At 43.6% G+C, this 21,113-nt stretch overlaps 1 protein-coding gene across 6 annotated transcripts in view; it reads right to left on the bottom strand.

The window, feature by feature from the left end:
* The window catches only part of Bri3 (brain protein I3), an 88,901-nt gene that overhangs the window by 55,455 nt on the left and 12,333 nt on the right, over nt 1–21,113 (bottom strand). The gene's annotated exons all lie outside the window — the stretch shown is intronic.

Raw genomic sequence — 21,113 nt, 5'->3', positions numbered from 1 at the left:
ATAAACAAACAAACAAACAAAAACTTACCATTTGCCAAACGCTAGCCCAGACACAAAGGCTAATGGGATAGAAAACATTCCAGGAGCTCAGCACCCACAGGGGATGGACACAGGTGAGCAACGGCAGCTCAGGGGACTACTTTCTGGGGTGATTTATTAAAGGGTGCTGTGGGCACTCTTAGGGGTGGGGGACCAGCAGGCCCTGACCTGTGACAGCCCCAGAGGAGGAGCCTGAGGGAGTCAGTCACTCACAAACCCTCAGGGCTGGGTCTGTCATGGGTGGGTACCAACCCTGTTACCATTTTCTCTCCATTATAGGTACCCACTCACCCCCAGATCTTTGAGCTTTACCCATACTGCTCCCTCTGTGGAGTTTGAACATCTGACCTGCCTCATATTGCATAATGTGTGCCACCCTTCCACTTGCTGTTCCATTGTGATGATCGCCTAGATTGCTCTTGACCCTCAGTAATGGTCCACAAATGTCCGTTTTTCCCATCCTGCCTTTACGTTTGATACTTTCTCCAGGAAATACACTAGTCTCTTAGTTACTTTCCTCACTACTGAGACAAAATACTTGACCCCCAAAGTTAAAGGAGGGAAGGTTTGTTTCACAGTGTGTAGAGATTTCAGTTCATAGTTGGCTGGCTCCAAGGGAGAGTGGCTTGGCAGAGGGCATCGCAGGGGAGAAACAGTTCATGGCAAAGCAGGGCGGGCAGAAGGCAGCAAAGCAGCAGAGGACAGCAGTCCTCTTTCTGTCAATTATATTCTGTCCAGGTACCCGCCCTTAGGGCAGGTACCACTCACAACCAGAACTATGTCGAAACAATCAGTGGACTGATTTAGCAATCACATACCTTTGATCTCAGCCTCATACCCTCTAGATCCAACCACCTCTGAAAATACCCACCTATGATCACATGAGGGTTCGGGGGACAGTTAGACACAAACCATAACAACCAGCAAGGAGGTGTCTGGATCACGGGGCATGCACATGCCTATCGCACATGTAAAACCAGCCAGCTTTCCAGAATGCCAGGCTGGTGGGCCCTCCTCCTAACGTGACCTCCATTCTGCGGAGGAAAGAGGGTGATGAGTGCACACCAGCCTCTTAAAAGTGCTGCCATGGCTACACACATTTCATTGGCTAGAACTGGTCCCTGTGCACCATCCCACTGCAAAAGGAGCCTGGGAAATGTAGTATGAGGCTGGGCAGCTGCTTCCTAACTGCAGACCAATTGCTGTGGAAGGTGAGAAAGGATTTCAGTGAGCAAAGTGCATCTCTACCATGGGCTCGCTGTCTGCTCCTTGTGGATTTGCAGGAGTGAATGTCAATGTTAAAATTATCTTTTGCCATCTTGTCTGTAAACTTACACTAGAGCTTGTCATTGTGTTGAAATTCTTACATTTCCTCCAAATTTTTATTATGCAAAATTTCAAGCATATAATGAAGTTGAAAGAATACTACTGTGCAGGTCGTTGTTGAGGCTTTGGACTTAACTGTCAGTAGGAAGTGACACACTTGACAGTCATGTGCAAGCATTATTACATTTGCCCTGAAATGAGTTAACATGCATTTCCTAAAATAAGGACGTTCTAGGGCTAGCGATGTAGCTTGGGGTAAAACACTTGCCTGGCATGGACAGGGCCCTGGGTTCGATTCCCAGCACTTCAAACAACCCCTAAGCTCTATACAATCAAAGTATCTTTGGTAGAATGTTTGTTTGTTTATTTATTTATTTATTTTTTTTATTTTGGTACCAGGGATTGAACTCGGGTCCTTGCACTTGCACAGCAGGCGGCGAAACCACTGAGCTAAATCCCCGGCCCGGTAGAATGTTAATAATATTCCCAAATCATCTAATATCCAGTCCATGTTCACATTTCCCAAATTGCTGTGTGGATAACTTTGGAGATGATCCTTGCCGACCAAAGCATGTAAATGAACGCACAGAGTGGGCTTCTCCGTCCCCCTCTGGCCTTGACTCCACCCTCTCCATCCTCCGACTTTGGGCCCAGGATGGTGCAGTTTGCAGATAGGACAGTAGGTGGCAGCACAAGCCCACCCCACTGCTCACAGGTACATTTCTCTAGTTGAAGAGTGGGTGGTCAGGGCCCTCCTTAGCTCTGTCACACAAGCATCTGTGGTTGCCGGGTCCACTCAGAACCCCATGACGCCCCCAGTTTCCTTTTGTGAAGCTATAAAAACTTCAAGGCAAAATTCAGTTTTACATCATGAAACAGTAAGCTCAACCATAGAGAACTTGAGATGATTTTTCAAAACTATTCTGTAAAATCAAATAAGCAAAAAGCTGTACTTGCTTGAGCTCACTTAAAGGAAACAATTGTAATCATTGCTCAATTATTCTTTTCTTCAAAGATGGATTTATACATCTAAATGTCAGTAGACATCTGTAATTCAACTGTTACATAGTTTTTGGGGGATTTTTTAAGAACCAAAATAACATGTGGATGTGGTAAGAGAAGGAAAAAAATTCACACAAATAAAAAGAATTTTAAGAAAAAGAAACCACTGCAAATATTTTACCAACACCAAGGATCTTTCAGGGGGAGGAGGGCAGGTGTGGGCATTGAGCCCAGGGCCTTGTGTGCACTAGACAAATGCTCTACCACTAAAGGACAATATACAATAGTGTGATAACAGACTAGAAATAAAAGAATTTTCAGGACAAGTAGAGTATTTGTACTTTGTTTAGAAATCTGTGTTTAGGTTGCTTTAGTGCAAGAAGTAACAAGAATACTGAAATGGGAGCCCGCTGCAGACAGGCAGGTCTGCCCACACCCTACTGAGGTCCCCAGTCACGCAGAACACACTGAATCACCCTGCTGCAGACAGGCAGCCACTTGATTCCACACTACAAAGACGCAGAGGACACCAGACCACCGGACCAAGGTACTGAGTCCCATTGTTCCCGGCCCAGAGGTAGGGGCTTCTGAGCCGTTGTCCCACTGCTCCTGGCCCAGAGGAAGGGGCTTCTGAGCCACCATCCCACTGCTCCTGGTACAGAGGAAGGGGTTTCCTGGCCACCATCCCTCTGGCTGCTCCCAGCCCACAGGAAAGGGCTTTTGGGTCACCATCCCTACCACTGCTCCTGGCCCCTGTCCCACCTCACCCAGCTCAGAGGAGGTAATCCGTGCAGGCACTAACAGCCCCCTGCCCCATTCGAAATGAGAAAACACGTAAATAAGTCTCAAAACCAGACTTCCAGATCACCTACAGCAACCCCAAAGGGAAATGAGATGGAACACTCTGATACTCAACCATCTGGACCCACCGAACTGGCAACAAAAGGGGATCTGGAAAAAATGAAATCAGAAATAATTTCTCAGATAACAGGAGAAATTGTGCCCCTAGTGCGAGACCTGACTAATAAATCTCGAGAGGAGCTGAGGAACATGATGGAATCCCAACATAAGAAACAAATGGAATCCATAAAACAGATGCAAACAGATTTCCAGGACATGAAAAACTCCATTGAAAGTCTAAACAGCAGAACGAGCCAATGTGAGGACAGAATTTCAGATATAGAAGATAAGATTGCAATTAGTGACCAGGAAAAGAAAAATTCCTTCAAAATTATAAGAGAACATGAGAAATCAATCTAGCAGCTGCTAGATGATGCAAAGAAGAATAACATAAGACTGATTGGGCTCAAGGAAGAAACAGGAGAGAGTGCAGATGACATAAAAAATCTCTTCACAGAAATAATGGCAGAAAACTTCCCAAGCAGGGGAAAAGAGCTTGACATACAGATAAGTGAGGCACATAGGACTCCAAATAGCCTTGATCAAAAAAAATCTACACATAGGCATATAATTGTTAAGATTCCAGAAACTCAACTGAAGAATAAAGTTCTCCAAGCAGTCAGAGAAAAGAAACAAATCACATACAAAGGAAAGCCCATCAGAATCACAGCAGACTTCTCAACACAAACCATCAAGGCAAGAAGAGCTTGGAGTGACATATTCCAAGCCCTAAAAGAAAACAGCTTCCAATCCAGATTGATGTACCCTGCAAAACTATCTTTCAAAATGGATGGAGAAATAAGATACTTTCACAACAAAGAACACCTGAGGAGCTTTGTGAATACCAAACCAGCACTCCAAAAATTTTTACACAATATCCTAGGAACAGACATTGAGGATCACAACCCCAGGAAGCAAAGCAGAATGAACCCATCTGGCATGACAAGAAATTAAATGTAAAGGGGGAGAACCCAACAAAAAGAAAAAGTCATGGCAATGACAAGTCAATACGTTTCGGTTATAACCATCAACGTTAATGGTCTCAATTCACCAATCAAAAGAAATAGACTGGCAGAATGGGTCAAGAAGCAAAATCCAACAAGATGCTGCATACAAGAAACACACTTAATTCAAAAGGAAACTCATAGACTGAAAGTTAAAGGGTGGAAAACAATACTGCATGCGACAGGAACCCGAAAAAAAGCAGGAGTAGCTATCCTCTTTGCAGATCAAGTAGATTTCAAACCAACACTGATTAAGAGAGATGAAGAAGGACACTACATCCTTGCAAAGGGAAGAATCCAAGAGGAAGAGATGACAATCATAAATATCTATGCACCAAACACTAGTGCACCCAACTATATAAAACAAATACTAACGGACATGAAAAGTCATATATGCACTAATACAATTGTAGTGGGGGACCTCAACACCCCACTGTCACAAACAGATAGATCAACTAGACTAAAAATAAGTAATGAAATACTAGAACTCAGTCAAACTCTTGAACAAATGAACTTAACAGATGTTTACAGAGTCTTCCACCCCACAAAATCAGAATACACATTCTTCTCAGCTGCACATGGGTCATTCTCCAAAATAGACTGCATACTCACACATAGAACATGTTTAAGTACGTGCAAAGGAATTGAAGTTATCCCCTGTATATTATCAGACCATAGTGCAATGAAATTGGAGATCCATAGCAAAAGAAACTCAAAAAATTTCATAAACACGGGGACATTGAACAACACACTTCTGAATAACCAATGGGTCACAGAGGAAATTAAAGAAGAAATCAGACAGTTCCTTCAATTAAATCACAATGACAATACAACATATCGGAATCTATGGGACACAATGAAAGCAGTCTTACGAGGGAAATTCATAGCAGTGAATACGTATATTAGGAAAACAGAACGAGCCCAATTAAACAACCTGATGCTGAACCTCAAGCTTCTAGAAAAAGAAGAGCAGGACAACCCCAAAGCTCATACAAGGGAGGAAATTATAAAGATCAGAGGAGAAATCAATGCAATGGAGACTAAGAGAACGATACAAAAAAATCAATGAAGCCAAGAGTTGGTTCTTCGAAAGAATCAACACAATTGACAAACCCTTAGCCAACCTTATCAGAAAAAGGAAAGAAAAGGCCCAAATCCATGCAATTAGGAATGAAAAGGGTGAAATGACAACAGACCCAGCAGAAATCCAGAGGATCATCAATACCTACTTCCAGAACCTATATGCCAATAAGATGGACAACACAGAAGAAATGGACAGATTCCTAGATACATATGAATTACCAAAGTTGAATGAAGAAGACCTAAAAATTCTGAACAACCCAATATCAACCAATGAAATTGAAAATGTAATTAAAAACTTGTCAACTAAGAAAAGCCTGGGCCCTAATGGGTTCCCTGCTGAATTCTACAAGACATTTAGAGAGGAACTGCTGCCACTACTGTTTAAACTCTTCAATGAAATTGAAAGGGAAGGAATACTCCCAAATTCATTCCTGGAAGCAAGCATCACTTTGATCCCCAAAGCAGAGAAAGACCAAACTGAAAAAGAGAACTATAGGCCAATCTCACTAATGAACATAGATGCAAAAAACCTTAATAAGATACTGGCAAACAGAATGCAGAAGATCATCAAGAAGATCATACACCCTGATCAAGTGGAATTCATCCCAGGGATGCAGGGATGGTTCAATATACGCAAATCAATTAATGTAATACACTATATCAAGAGAGCCAAGGACAAAAACCATATGATTCTCTCCATAGATGCAGAAAAAGCATTTGACAAAATCCAACATGCATTTATGATAAAAACCCTACAAAAAATTGGAATAGATGGTCTCTACCTCAAACTGATAGAAGCCATCTATGAAAAACCAACAGCCAATATCATACTAAATGGTCAAAAACTGAAATCCTTCACACTCAAATCAGGAACAAGACAAGGATGTCCACTATCACCACTCTTGTTCAATATAGTTCTGGAAATATTAGCCATGGCAATTAGACAAGAGAAAGAAATAAAAGGAATAAAGATAGGTAATGAAGAAGTCAAATTGTCATTATTTGCAGGTGACATGATACTCTATATAGAAGACCCCAAGAACTCCACCAAAAGTCTTCTAGACTTAATAACCCAATTCAGTCAAGTAGCTGGTTACAAGGTCAACACACAAAAATCAATAGCTTTCCTCTACATCAATGACAGACTCACTGAGAGAGAAATAGGCCAAATAATTCCTTTCACAATAGCATCCAAAAAACTGAAAGGCCTAGGAATCATCCTAATGAAAGAAATCAAAGACCTCTTCTCTGAAAACTATGGCACTCTGAAAAGAGAGATTGAAGATGATATCAGAAAATGGACAGACACCCCCAGCTACTGGGTAGGAAGGATTAATAGAGTGAAAATGGCCATACTTCCAAAACTGCTATATAGATTTAATGCAATTCCAATTGAGATCCCAACAGCATACTTCATAGACCTCGAGAAAACAGTCCAAAAATTCATTTGGAGCAAGAAGAGACCCAGAATAGCAAAAGCGATTCTAGGTAACAGAGACATGGCAGGGGGTATCACAATCCCCAACCTGCAACTCTACTACAAAGCTACTGTGATAAAAACAGCATGGTACTGGCAAAGAAACAGACCTGAGGACAAGTGGAACAGATTAGAAGATGCAGAAACAACGCCAGACACACTCAGCCATCTCATCTTCAACAAAGGAGCCAAACACCCTCACTGGAGGAAAGATAGCCTCTTTAATAAATGGTACTGGAAAATTGGGCTTCAACTTGCCAAAGATTAAAACTAGACCTGTATCTCTCACCATGCACTAAACTAAAATCAAAATGGATTAAAGATCTAAATATTAAAATAGAAACTCTGAACCAGTTGGAACAGAGCTTAGGTAGAACCCTTGAAGACATCGGTGTAGGAAAAGATTTTATGAACAAAACCTCAGTTGCCCGTGAACTAGCACAAACAATCAACAAATGGGATCTCTTCTTATTAAAAGGCTTCTGCACAGCAAGAGAAACCACCAGCAGTGTGAAGAGACAATCCACAATGTGGGAAAAAATCTTCACCTGCTCTTCCTCAGACAAAGGTCTACTATCTCGAATCTATAAAGAACTTAAAAAGATCAGACCTCCCAAATTTAAAGACCCAATCCGAAAATGGGCATCTGAAATGAACAGACATTTCTCACACAAAGAAGTAGAAATAGCAAATAAATACATGAAAAAATGTTCAACATCACTGGTCATTCGAGAGATGCAAATGAAAACAACGCTGAGATTCCACCTCACCCCAGATAGAATGGCTGCTATCATGAAATCAACCAATTACAAATGCTGGCAGGGCTGTGGGGAAAGAGGAACCCTGCTCCACTGCTGGTGGGAGTGTAGACTGGTGCAACCACTGTGGAAATCAGTATGGAGATACCTCAAAGAACTAGGACTGGAAGTCCCATTTGACCCTGCTATTCCACTGCTGGGGATCTTCCCAGAAGAAATAAAAGAATCATACCACAGTGATATATGTGCACCCATGTTCATAGCAGCACAGTTTGTAATAGCTAAAACTTGGAAACAGCCCAAATGCCCATCAACTGGAGACTGGATAAAGAAAATGTGGTTTTTTTATAAAATGGAGTACTACTCAGCCATAAAAAATGAGAAATTAGAGACATTTATAGCTAAGTGGATGCACATTGAGGCAATACTCTTAAGTGAAATAAATAGGACACAGATGTGTAAATACCAAATAGTTTCTCTGGTGTGAGAACTGAAAGTATAAATAAGGACTAAATGTATAATAGGTAATGTGAAATAGGAAGAAAAGGGGCAAAGGGGAAGGAAGTGGGAGGGGTAGAGGAAAGGAAAGAAGGGAATGGGATTAATATGAGAAAATGGAAAAATAGGAACAAAATCTTTGTAAATAAGGAGGACTGGAGGGGTTGAAGGGAGGGCTGGGCAAGGGTGAAAAATAAAAAATAAAATAATAATAAAATAAAGAATACTGAAATGGATGTTGAATTGTTAAAAGAAAAAAACAGCTGCATTCTTCTAGTTTTGCTGTGTAGTTAGGTGGTAATGAAATAAAATGATAAGCACAAGAGGAACAGAAAAGACCCAATAGACGGCAGGATTGTAGGTGCCCCCCCAACACAAACAATATGAAAGCCTAACATGAATTAGCTAAAAGCCAGTCAGTTGGGGACAGGAGACAGCTCGGTGGCAGAGCACATGCGAATATGCTTGAGGCCCTAAGTTCAGGCTCCTGTAACCCCACAAAAGTTGGCCTGTAGAACAGGAGTCCCCTCTGCCCTGGATTTTCATCTTAACCGCCCCGCCCCCCCCCACACACAGGAGCACCCTGTTAGAGATTTCCAGGAAGGCTCAAAGAACCCCTGTTGGTTTGGAAACTCTGAGTCGGCTCCAGGCTTCATGCTGGACAGGGACCGACTCCTAAGGCGCAGCAGAGGCGCTGTCCCCAGGCCCTGCTCATTGGCCAGGCTGGACGCTTGGACGCCTGCCCGATCCCGTGGCTCCCAGAGCCCCCACTAAGGGCTTCAACATGAAGGTTCCGTCTGCAGCTATCACAGCTAGAGAAATCCTGAGAAAAGCAAGGGGAGCCGCTTTCAGACTGGGCAAGTGCACAGGAACACTGACTGTTTGGCGCACAGGGTCTCATGGGTCCGCTTGATTCAAGACGAGAATGGCATTCGGGTTACACAGCACCTCCACGCACGCAGTCATGGTTTGTTGCTGTGTTTAGCTCGGAACATATGCGACAATTACGGGCTTAGCTCACACATAGTTTTTCGGATTTGATAGAATGAGGCAATGGTTTATGTCTTCTAACTAATACGCATCCCAGTCTGTGTTCTCTCTGTATTAAAAACAGTAATTTCTCTGAAAAAAAAGAGAAATTGTTTCCCCTTTTCTCTTTTCTTCCCTCTACTTCCTACAGACGATCGCTTTTTAACATCTGGTTTTATATCCTGTTATACCCTAACTTCTACTTTTTGATTCTCCCGTGACTTCTCGTGGTGAGAGATTGGAATTCAGTTCACCCACACCGGATCCCACTTCTCCTCTCTTCTCCTATTTTAGTTGATAACCATATTGGCTCAAATCATTTTGAATGGTTGTTTTCATAACTCTAAGTAATAAGCTTTAGCTGCTCTTTCTTCTTTTGAAAGAGAGTCTTGCTAGGTTGTTCAGGATAGCCTTGGAATCTTGGGCTCAAATGATTCTCCTGCCACAGCCTCCTGAGCAGCTAGGACTACAGGTACGGCTTACTCACCTCTCTCTGAAAGAAGAAATGTATCTTTGCCATCAGAGTTCTCCAGGTTTGGTGCTTCTTTGTTTTGGTTCAGTTTTTCTTCTCTCTTTTTTCCCCTCCCTCCCTTCCTCCTTTTTCCTTCCTTCAAGTGCTGCAGATGGAACCTAGGGCTTTGCACATGATTGGCCACAAGCTACATCCTTAGCCTTTTTTCCAGTTTCTCACTTAATTTGTATACTGTCTAAACTCCAGTGCAGGTCCATGTGTCCCTGCAGCCCACATACTGATTTATAATTTGTACAGTTCTCATCCTGGCTTGGTTCTTCACAGTTCACGTCTGCATCTCTTTCTTCTCTTTTTTGAACTGGATAAAGTTTTTCAAGGAACTTTACAAAAACAGGGAATGGAGTAAGTACCCTTCTTGAGTCCTGCCAGTTCATAAATGTCTTTATTTGCTTTCAGTTTGATAGCTGATTTGATGACAAAGAATTCTAAGTCCCAAATAATTTTCTGCAGCATTTGGAAAATGTTGCCTTCTAGCTTTCTGTGTCAGCCACTTTCTCAGCTTCCCTCTCCTCCCGTGCAGACTCCAGTCTGAGCCCTCTCTCGGCAGAGTCCTGCCCTCTGGAATCCCCTCCGTACACCTCCCTCCCTGGACACATTCATGTGAGTCTTCTGCCACACAGAGATTTGTTTAAACCTCTCAACTGCTGATACCCAACCCACCTGTTGTCTTTGTGACTATGGATTTATACTCTTTTCCACTTCAACAGGATCTTGGGAAAGAAGAATGATATGAATCTATATGCTCATGTTGCCTGCTTGAATTGGAATCTGGTTTATATAAATTTGATATTTTTTCTGCCTTTTTGTTTATGTTTTTATAAATACCAGGGTTGTGCTTAATTCTCTTTAGTCAAATAAACAGAAACTACTACTGCCATGATTATTAGTAGTTTTATAACCCTGAGTAGGTCCTTTGGATGTGGAGGGATGACTGACGTATGCTAGTGGAACAGGGCCTCCGAAGACTGTGCACCTAGAACAAGTGAGGGATGCAACCACAACTGCTTCTCAGAACACGCACTTACTGACTCACACTCCTTCTGGGTCCACGCACAGTACAGAAAAACCAGTTCTGCATTCCCAGTAAGTTTGAACTTCCAAGAGCAAACTGGACACAAACGTTTATACCACCAACTAGAGAGCAATCCTAGGGAAGGATAAATAATGCCAATTATCCAAGTCATCATGATTCACAGGCCCCTCTTAATGTCAAGTCTAATAATTTGTCTGTTTGAATAAAAGACAATCTTAATAAGATCAACATGACTATAAAAGAATGGTGATGTTGAATTATCTTATAAAAGATAAGACATTTATCTGTCTTATTTTTCTTGCAAGGATTGAGTATCGCTTACTATTTTCATGCTATTTGGGCACAGAATCTTATTTGAGATCATTGACAGTTGGCCTTCAGGTAACTGCTACAAATAATATAAGATGTAGGAATATTTGGTCATTTTGGATGCCCATATTTTTTCATTCACTTCTCTAACTTTTGTAGACACTGTACCTACTTTATGCTTTGCATTTTGATAGAGTCGCTGAACACTGTGTGTGTGTGTGTGTGTGTGTGGTACCAGGGATTGCACTCAGGACCTTCCACTTGCCAGGAAGGCCTGGTGCCACTGAGCTAAGTCCCTGGCCCTGTGCCAGCTATTTTAAATCCACCCAAACAACCAACTTGTCGTTAATACTTTGTTGACATGAAATATCACTTTAGTGATATTATGAAAATTGCATTTTCCCAATTTTTATCATTCTGTATGGATCTAAAAATTTAGACATTTTGATATAACAATGCTCTAGCTACTATCAACACAGTAACATGTTACAAGTGCCATTAAACATATAATTTTTTTAACTTTAAGAACTGATTTATAGGCCTGGCATGGTAGTGCACACCTGTAGTCCAAGCACACTGAACGTTGAGGCAGGAGAATCGCAATGAGGTCAAAGTCAGGTGGGCTACATAGCGAGAGCCTGTCTCAAAAAAAAAATCATAATTCTTTCGTCACAGAGAAATATTTGCCAGCTTTCCACCTTTCTGTTTGTCTTCCCCCCCCCCACCCCGAGATTAAACCCAGAGAGCACTGAGCTACATCCTCAACTCTGTTTTGTTTTTTGGAGACTGGGTCTTCGTAAATTGCCCAGGCTGAGGTTTAACTTGCAATTCTCCTGCCTCAGCCTCTCCAGTAACTAGGATTACCAGACCTGGCTCTGATAATTATAATACAAGCTTCACAATCAGGAAATTAACACAGTTTATCACTTAGTCCTCCCTAGTGTCTCTGAGGTTTGCTCCTTATCTGTTCTAGTAGAAGGATCCCATTCAGATCCGTGGATTCCATTTAGTTGTATGTCTTAGGTCCAGTCTGGAACATTGTTCAGCAGATGCTGGGGCCACTGTGATTCCCAGTCCATCACAGAGAAGGCAGGGAGAGGCCCTTTTATCCCCAGCACGAAGAATGGGGATGGGACTGTGGTGTCACCCTGTCCAGCTGGAAGACAGCAGGAGGCTGCACACAGGGCCGAGAAAAGATGTTCTCTGGGCTGCAGCTTTGTCCTTGGGCTCTGTGGTGATGGGAGAGGCCACCTGCACAAGACTTCCCACCCTCCCACATCCTTATTCAGGCCCAGGCCCCAGGCTGCCGGCTGCACTGGGCAGGAACACAGGTCACTCTCCACACTGAGAGGCTGGACACACAGAGTTGAGCGCCTGCAGATGACCTCCAGTCTGGGGAACATGAGCTCCTTCCCCCAGGATAACCCTGCGTACGCTGCACTTGTGTAGATTAATCTACTGGATTCATTGCTGAATGTGCTGTTAGGAGGTAGGGCCTGGTTTGGAGATGGCCAGTCGCTGGGGTTGTGACCTGGTTTGTTTTGTTTCTTGAGAAAAGTTCTCATAGGTAATGCAGGCTGGTTTTGAACTCACGGTGATCCTCCTGTGTCAGCCTCCTTTGTGCTGGGTTTACAGGTTGGCACCACCACACCTGGCTGGAAGGATGAATTTTCCTCAGCCTCTCCCTCCCTTGTCTGCTACCTGGCAGCCATGGCATGAGCAGCTTCCTTTACCATGCCCTTATGCCATGCCTCCTCTGCTTTGGAGTCAGATGGACATGGATTGAACCCACTTAAATCATGAGCCAAGTAAACCTCCACTAAATTGGAGGGATTTGGTATCTCATCTTAGCAAAAGGAAGCTGAATGATACAGTTTCTCTGCCCTTTAGCTGTGCTCTTTCTAGAATCTCTTCCTTGAAATGCTGTGGGATAATTACATGTTCAAAATCTGGCATACTTGAAGGAAAATCAAAGCGCTTAAACTAATAAGTGAGTTTAAAATTGAAAACACTCAATTCTCAGAAATTTTTAAAGTGAAGATGGAGAATGCATGCTTGCAAAATAGGGTTATGGCCAATTTTTAGTGTTTTTTATTAGGGATGTGAGTTTCCTGAAACTTGCTACCATGTATATATACCTCCCACCAAGAAAACTCCCAGGACTGCTTTATACTGCACGTGGCCTGTGGTGAAGGCCTGGTGAAACAGACCCAGATCTGGAACACTGGGCTGACTGGGACTCTGGGCTGCCACCTCCCCCCACCCTTTCTCCTTTCCCTTCCCACCAGGCCCTGCTCTCTGCCCCACCCCTTTTCATTCTTACCCCGCCCTCTGCCTGTGCATGTACAGCGAGGGCAAGGCAACCGGATCCGCTGTGGCCATGACTTTCCTCCCTGGTTCCTGCACGCCCTGGCCTGTGTGGAGCCCTTTGTTTATCGCTTGGAAGGAAAATGCTAGGTGCTTGCAGAGTTAGCAGCTGCCTTTTGAAGCTGCCTGTCCCACTTTGCTCCTGCTGTGGGAGCCCCGTACAAGTGGTGCACAGGTGGGGACCACCGTTCGGGCAGCTGGACTTGTCCTCTCCGGACCTCCAGGCAAGGGGACCCTGCAGCCAGTGGCTCATCTCCGCACCCCCAGCTCTTCCATGTCCTCTTGCCTTGCTGCACTGGCACGGACAGTGCCCAGAGGGTTGGCTGAACTGAGGGATCTGGTAGAAATGAAGTCCCGTTATTTCCTGGACCCGTAATTAAAACGTGAAAGCAAGGATGCCAGAAAGTCTTCTGCTATTCTCAACAATGATTCACCTGTGCCTGAAACGATCCCTGAAATAGAGTGGTGATCGGCAGGTAAGAGAAAACACAGATGGGACAGGCTGAACATTGATAGAGAGGAAAAATAAATCCCAGAAGTGAACTGTCATCTGGCTTCAGGTGGGTGACATGCACGTGCAGCAGCCCTGCTTTCGGTGTAAACTGCAGCCCTGTGTGGCGAGGAGCAGTGTCCCTGAGGGGCCAGGACAGCTGTGGGACCTCCACTCAACACTGCACTGCCCACTCCCGCCTCGGGCCCAGCAGACGTGAGCCCCCACCAGGTCATCCTCTGTGTCCCCAGGTAGTGGCAGAAGACGCCAGCACGATCCCCATGGCAGCTGGTTCCCATCCTCAGTATTCACACTGTAGCACACCCACGATGAAGTCTTGGAGGACCCAGAGGGTTGGTCTCTTGCGTAACTTTCAGCACAAGGATAGCAGTAGCGCCCCTCAACTAACAGTGCAAAAACTGCTTATAAATTAAGCGCAATGAGAGAATGACAACAGACTACTGTAATAAAAGTTATGGCATCCTCTCTGCTTAACCAACTTTCCCGCTCTGTCTGATAGGCGGCAGCAGGTTCTTCCTGGGCCGATGCGGCCTCTCCAGGAACTTTGGTGTTTTTCAGTCCAAACCTGTGCTTGAATCTGTGTAACCATCGCTTGCTCTCAGTGAACGGCCTTCTCTCGTGAACGCTGCAGCCCCGCCCGGGGGAGCCCTGCTGAAGTCCGAGTACAAGCTCAGGGCTTTCTGGTGCAGCCTGCCGCCTCGCATGGGAACACGCCGCCTGCTCAGGTCCTCCGCCCACAGACTCAGCGTCTTCCCCACCTTCACTAAGCATTTATCCCGCACCGTGGCCGCGACTTTGGCGTTCTGGGGAGCAACTGCAAAGCTAGCACAGATTTCCTTTTCCTTCTTCACAATTTCGCGGATAGAAGATTCGTTCTTAGCATAGATCTTAGCAACCTCAGTGTAGGATTTTTGTTCCTTTCTTATTAAGTTAAGAACTTTCACCTTTTCACTTAAAGGAAGCACTTTCCGGCTTCTCTTTGGCTTTTCCAAATGGCCAGCACTGCTACTTTTGAGTTTTAAGGCCCCTATCAAGTAAAATAGGCTTACAGAGTGGTGGCCTCAGTGGTGACCAGAGGGGAGGTGGATGCACAGGGTGGAGACGCTGCTTAAAAAAATGATTCCTGTCCAGGGTGGGATGGTGCAGGACACCTTGAGATTTCATTAAGCTAGTCAGAACCACGTGCAGTTTTAAAGCCACGGAAAGCTCAGCGTCATGGTGCACACCTGTAATCAGAGCACTCCGGAGGCTGAGGCAGGAGGATCAAGAATTGGAGTGCATGGGGCCAGGGATTTAGCTCAGTGGTTTCTCTGCCTGCTGTGCAAGTGCAAGGACCCGAGTTTGATCCTCAGTACCAAAAAAAGAATTGGAGTGCAGCCTGGGCTAGACTGCCTCTAAATATATATATATATATGTGTGTGTGTATGTGTGTGTGTGTGTGTATATATAATATACTTTTTTTTTTTTTGCGGTACCAGGCATCGAACTCAGGAACTTGGGCTTGAGAGGCAGGTGTGGTGCCAATGAGCTAAATCCCAGGCCCTTTATAGTATACTCTTTTTGAATAGTTTTTGTTTGGAAAACCTAATATTTAGCATCTGAGTAAATTGCCTTTTAAGATATGTATATTCCTCAAACTCTTCCAAAGGTGGGAGAGAAACAACTAAATCCAAATTATAATTTATTCAAAATAATTAATAAGGTACCTGCGATCTAAAAAGATCTCCCAGCTCATTCTATGTGTTTTGTGTTAGCCACTGTCCTATGCAGTAAAACTAATGTTCATATTAAGCCAGGTGAAATAAAGTGTTATCTGTTGGGTTAATGAGATTTAGATGAATGTTATCTTTTATTTAATATTATATTAATATTGCTGAATTGTGTAACATATTATTAATTTGTATTTTATATACAATATATAATTATACACAGAGTCTGCCTATATATATATATATATATATATATATATATATATATATATACACACTTCAGTAGTTTGCTATACTAACAAATGTCTGGAAGCCCATGGCCACCACTTTAAGCCCCTCTTGTAAATATAGAGGCCATGTATCTCAGTAAATTCAGTATTAAAATTTTATACAAGTTTTTCTTTTCCTGATGTATACATTTTTGGGTGACTCTGTATAACATTATGAAATTATAGATCTTATTAACAACAAATGTCTTAGGAACAAAACACTGTGTTACTTTTTTCTCTCTGCAGTACTAGGCATTGAACCCAGGGCCACTGCATGAGCTGCGTTCTCAGCTCTTTCTAATTTTAATTTTGAAACAGAGTCTCCCTAAATCACTAAATTTCCAAGACTGTGCTCAAACTTGTGATCCTCCTGCCTCAGCCTCCAAAGTAGCTGGGATTACTAGCAACTATCTCTCACATCCAGCTCTTCTGCAGAGTCTCCCTTTGTAGTCCAGGCTGCCCTTGAGCTCACTATGTAGCCCAGGCTGGCCTCGAACTCGCAGCGACCCTCCCGCCTCTATTTCCTGAGTGCTGGGATTACAGGCCAGCGCCACTTCGCCTGAATATATTTATTCTTTGAAGTGGATACACTTGGAAAAGTTTTCAGGTAAGAATAAAGGGAATTCTTGGACAATGGGTAAGGGGAGGAGAAAAACATAATAGTGATACTAATAATGATGCTCTTCAGTTGTGTCATCAGCCCACCTTTAGGAGGTCAGATACTTCCCCTGAATCGCAGACCCCTTCCCCTTAGCCTGGGAGGGGCTGGCAGGGACATCCCAGCACACGGAGCAACTAATCCCAGATGAACAGAGGTTGGCCCCAAGACAATGGAGGAGGGCCAGGGTCTCTGGAGAGCAACGAGGGAGCATCTGAGGCCTCCCTAGTCCAGGAGAGCGGGGATACCCCTTACCCCGGGTAGGAGTACAGAACTGCAGTGGAGCATTGACTGAGCACTCCTTCCGCGCATGCGCATGCTCAGCCTTGAGGGCTTCTCGCCCTGGCCCGCTGTGGGCAACCCCTGCGGGAAGCGCTCAGAGCCTCCCTACCTGCTGCCCGGCTCCAAAGGATAGGTGACAGCCCGGGAGCCACAGAGGGTAAAGCCTCATTCTAATCCAAGCCTGCATCCAAAACCTGGGTTTCTTTTTGTTTTTCTTGCAGTGCTAGGCCTGAACCCCAGGGTCTCACACGCGAGGCAGCCACTCTACCACGGAACCACATTTCCAGCCCCTAAAGCTTCAGTCCTTTTATTTATTAATTCACTTAATTTATTTGATTTTTTTTTCAGTACTGACAATAGAACCCAGGACCTTCACAATGAGCGACATCCCCAACCCTTTCTTATTTTTCAAATTTTGAGACAGGGCCTTGCTACGTTGCTAAATTACCCACGCTGGGCTTGAACTTTCGGTCTTCCTGCCTCAGGCTCCCAGAGGGCTGGGATCACAGGTGTGCTCTGCCAAAGCTGGTCATCCCTTCCTATCTACTACAGTCTATTTGCGGGCTAAGCCACGTCATGCAGGCAGCTGTGATAAGGGACAGAGTGTGGGCTCAGGTAAACGTGATAAGATGGCACAAGGAAGGAGAAAAGGGGCCAGGAGATAAGAGACTGGCCATGTGGCTCAGCGACAGAGGATAGAGCTCTGGCCTGGCCTGGCTGACACTGGGTTTGATCCCCAGCTCCGCGGTCCTTAAATCAATCGATATTGTCTGAATGAAATAATGACTGCCTTACAGGAAATTCGGAAATTGCCTATTCTGAGCCAGATATGCATAACCATGGCCTGGGAACACAGATTCATGTCACCCTGAATGGCACGTTCCCTGTGCAAGAGTTGACATGAATGAGCTTTTATAGCTACAGACGAAAGTTCATAAATCAATACATTTACCTCCATTAACAGGAACATCAGGTAGGTGGGCAGGGCCCCTGGGGAAATCTCTATAGTCAGATGTTATCTGACTGCATTTTTAGCTCCAGGGCTGGTGGAGGCCAAGGTGTTTTCCCAGAAGTTTATGGGACAGAGTCAGGTCAGATGTAAAAGTTAAGGTAATTGGCCTTAAAGGGCCTCAGATAGCCCAAGATAATTTCAGCTCTCAATCCACAGCATTCCATCTCCTCACAGTCAGGATGTTCTGATCAGCCATGGTCAAGCAATCCAAAGGATCTTTTATTTCTATTTTTGTTTCTTGCTAGTAGTTCAGACTGGCCTTGAACTCACTGGAATCCTCCTGCCTCAGCCTCCTCTGGGTTGCTGGGATTACAGGCATGTGCATGTGCTGCTACATATACCCAGCTTTTTTTTTTTTTTGGTACTGGGGATTGAACTCAGGACCTTTCACTTGCGAGGCAGGCGATAGAACCACTGAGCTAAATCCCCAGCCCCAGCTTTTTTTTCTGATCAGTACTAAGGCTGCATGCAACACACTGAGATATATCCCCTGCCCTTTTTATGTTTTTGAATTTTAAATTGCTAGGTGCAACTTGAACTTGGGATCATCCTGCTTCAGCCTTCTAAGTGTGGGATCTTTAAATGCAGCTTCTTCAGAGAATTACAGAGATAGACAGATGATAGATAGATAGAATTTATATATATATATGTATTTATCAAAAAGTTGGAGATAAAGCAGGAAGTTTTTCATGGAGGAAGTAGCATTTACAATAAATATTAAAGGATGGCTGGGCTTGGTGGTGCATGCCTGTGACCCCAATACTCAGGAGGCTGAGGCAGGAGGATTGCCATGAGTTTGAGGCCAGCCCAGCTTGCATAGTGAGTTCAAGGCCAGGCTGAACTACATAGTGAGATCCTGTCTCACGAAGTTTGGAAAAAAAAAATATATATATATATGTATATATATATATGGATGAATAAAACTTTAAAAGTTCAAAGAGCTAGCCAGGTGTGGTGGTGCATGCCTACAATCCCAGCAATAGGGAAGAGCCTGAGGCAGGAGGATTGCTGTGAGTTCGAGGCCAGCTTGGGCTACATAGCAAGACCCTGACTCAAAAAATAAAAATTAAAAGAACATCAGTATAAGGCCTGGGACTGTAGTTTAGTGCTAGTGTGCTTATCTAGCATTTGCCCAGAGTTCTATGTCCAGTACTGAAAAAATTAATATAATAAAAATGGGGGAGACTCTTAGCTCTCTAGTACCTGTAGACAAAGACCTTCTTCCAGAAGAAAAAATTGACACCTACATTGGTGCAGACACATCCGCTAAAAAGGTGCATGGCCGAGTGCACCTGTAGTCCGAGCTACTCTGGAGGCTGAGGCAGGAGAAGCTTTTGAGCCCAGAGGTTGGAGACCAGCATGGGCATCACAGTGAGAACTCAGTGGGGAACAGGAAGACAAACAGCTATAGAAAGATGGGTCCGGTGGCTCACACATATAATCCCAGCACTCTGGGAGGCTGAGGCAGGAAGACTGCAAGTTTGAGGCCAGTCTGGACAATTTCACAACTCACCAAGACTCTCTCAAAATAAAAATGAAATGTAAAAGGCTGGGTTTGTAACTGAGCAAGAAGGCTCTGGGTCAATCACCAGTACCACAAAGGTAAACAAATAATTATGCAAATGAGATCCCACTATGCTTTTTTTTTTTTTTTTTTTTTTTTTTTTTGAGACAGGGCCTTGCACTCAGCTCACTGTGTACCCACCCAGGCTGGCCTCAAACGCACTTTGATCCTCCTGTCTCAGCCTCCCGAGTTTGCTGGGATGACAGGCGTGCACCACCACACCAGGCTCATACTATGCATATTCTAATCGGTCCCCTAGAAATGGACACTGCAGTTCTCTCTTTCCTTCCCTTCATTTCTTCCTTTTCTTTCATGCTGCTGGGGTTAGAACTGGGAGCCTCCGGCCAGCTAGGCCAGCTCTCTCCCACTGAGCTACCCTAGCACTCAATGGGTCTGCTATTGGTGTTCAAGAAGGCTATTGTTTTTTGAGTGTTCACCTTGTATCCAGCTACTCTACTGAATCTGTCAATTAAGTCCAGAAGTCTTTTGGCTGAGTTTTTTGGGTCTTCTATGTAAGTATCATATCATCAGCAAATAACGAGAGTTTAACTTCTTCCTTTCCTATCTTTATTCCTTTTCTTTCTCTTTTCTAATTGCTGTGGCTAATGTTTCCAGAACTATATTGAACAGGAGTGGTAATAGTGGGCATCCTTGTCTTGCTCCTGATTTCAGCATGAAAGTTTTCAGTTTTTGACCATTTAGTATGATGTTGGCTGTTGGTTTTTCATAGATAGCCTTAATCAGGTTGAGATAAAGATCTTCTATTCCAATTTTCTGTAGGGTTTTTATGATGAATGGGTGTTGGATTTTGTCAAATGCCTTTTCTGTATCTATTGAGATGATCATATGGTTTTTGTCCTTGACTCTGTTAATATAGTGTATTACATTTATTGATTTATGGATGTTGAACCATCCTTGCATCCCTGGGATAAATCCGACTTGGTCAGGGTGTATGATCTTCCTGATGACCCTCTGTATTCTGTTTGCCAGTATCTTGTTGAGGATTTTTGCATCTATGTTCACTAGGGAGATTGGTCTGTAGTTCTCTTCTTGGGGTGGGTCTTTCCCTGATTTTGGAATCAAAGTAACAACACTTCCTTCCAGGAATGAATTTGGAAGCCTTGCTTCCCTTTCAATTTCCTTGATCAGTTTAAAGAGTAATGGCGATAGTTATTCTTTAAATGTCTTGTAGAATTCAGCAGTGAAGTCATAAGGACCTGGGCTTTTCTCTGTTTGTAAATTTTTTATTACATTTTCAATTTCACTCATTGTAATTGGGGTGTTTCGAATTTCTATATCTTCTTCATTTAACTTTGGCAATGTGTATGTATCTAGGAATCTGTCCATTTCTTCTGTTTTCTCCATTTTATTAGAGTACAGGTTCTCGAAGCAGGTACTGACGATCCTCTGGATTTCTGCTGGGTCTGTTGTGACTTCACCTTTTTCATTCTTAGTTGCATGGATTTGAGCCTTTTCTTTCCTTTGATTAGATTGGCTAAAGGTTTATCAATTTTATTTATTCTTTTGAAAAACCAACTCTTTGATTCATTAATTTTTTGTATCATTCCCTTAGTCTCCATTGCATTGATTTCTGCTCTGATCTTTATAATTTCCTCTCTTGTGTGGGCTTTGGGTTTGTTATGTTCTTCTTTTTCTAGGAACTTGAGGTTCTGCATTATGTTATTTATTTGAGTTCTCTGTTTTCCTAATATGGGCATTCACTGCTATGAATTTCCAGCATACAACTGCTT

This window comes from Heterocephalus glaber, unplaced genomic scaffold (genome assembly GCF_053883595.1).
Source record: "Heterocephalus glaber isolate CG9 unplaced genomic scaffold, H.glaber_assembly_v1.0 deba00001610, whole genome shotgun sequence".
In the NCBI taxonomy this organism is placed as follows: domain Eukaryota; kingdom Metazoa; phylum Chordata; class Mammalia; order Rodentia; family Bathyergidae; genus Heterocephalus; species Heterocephalus glaber.
Note: the sequence above shows the minus strand (reverse complement) of the source record. Positions and strands in the feature narration are given on the sequence as shown.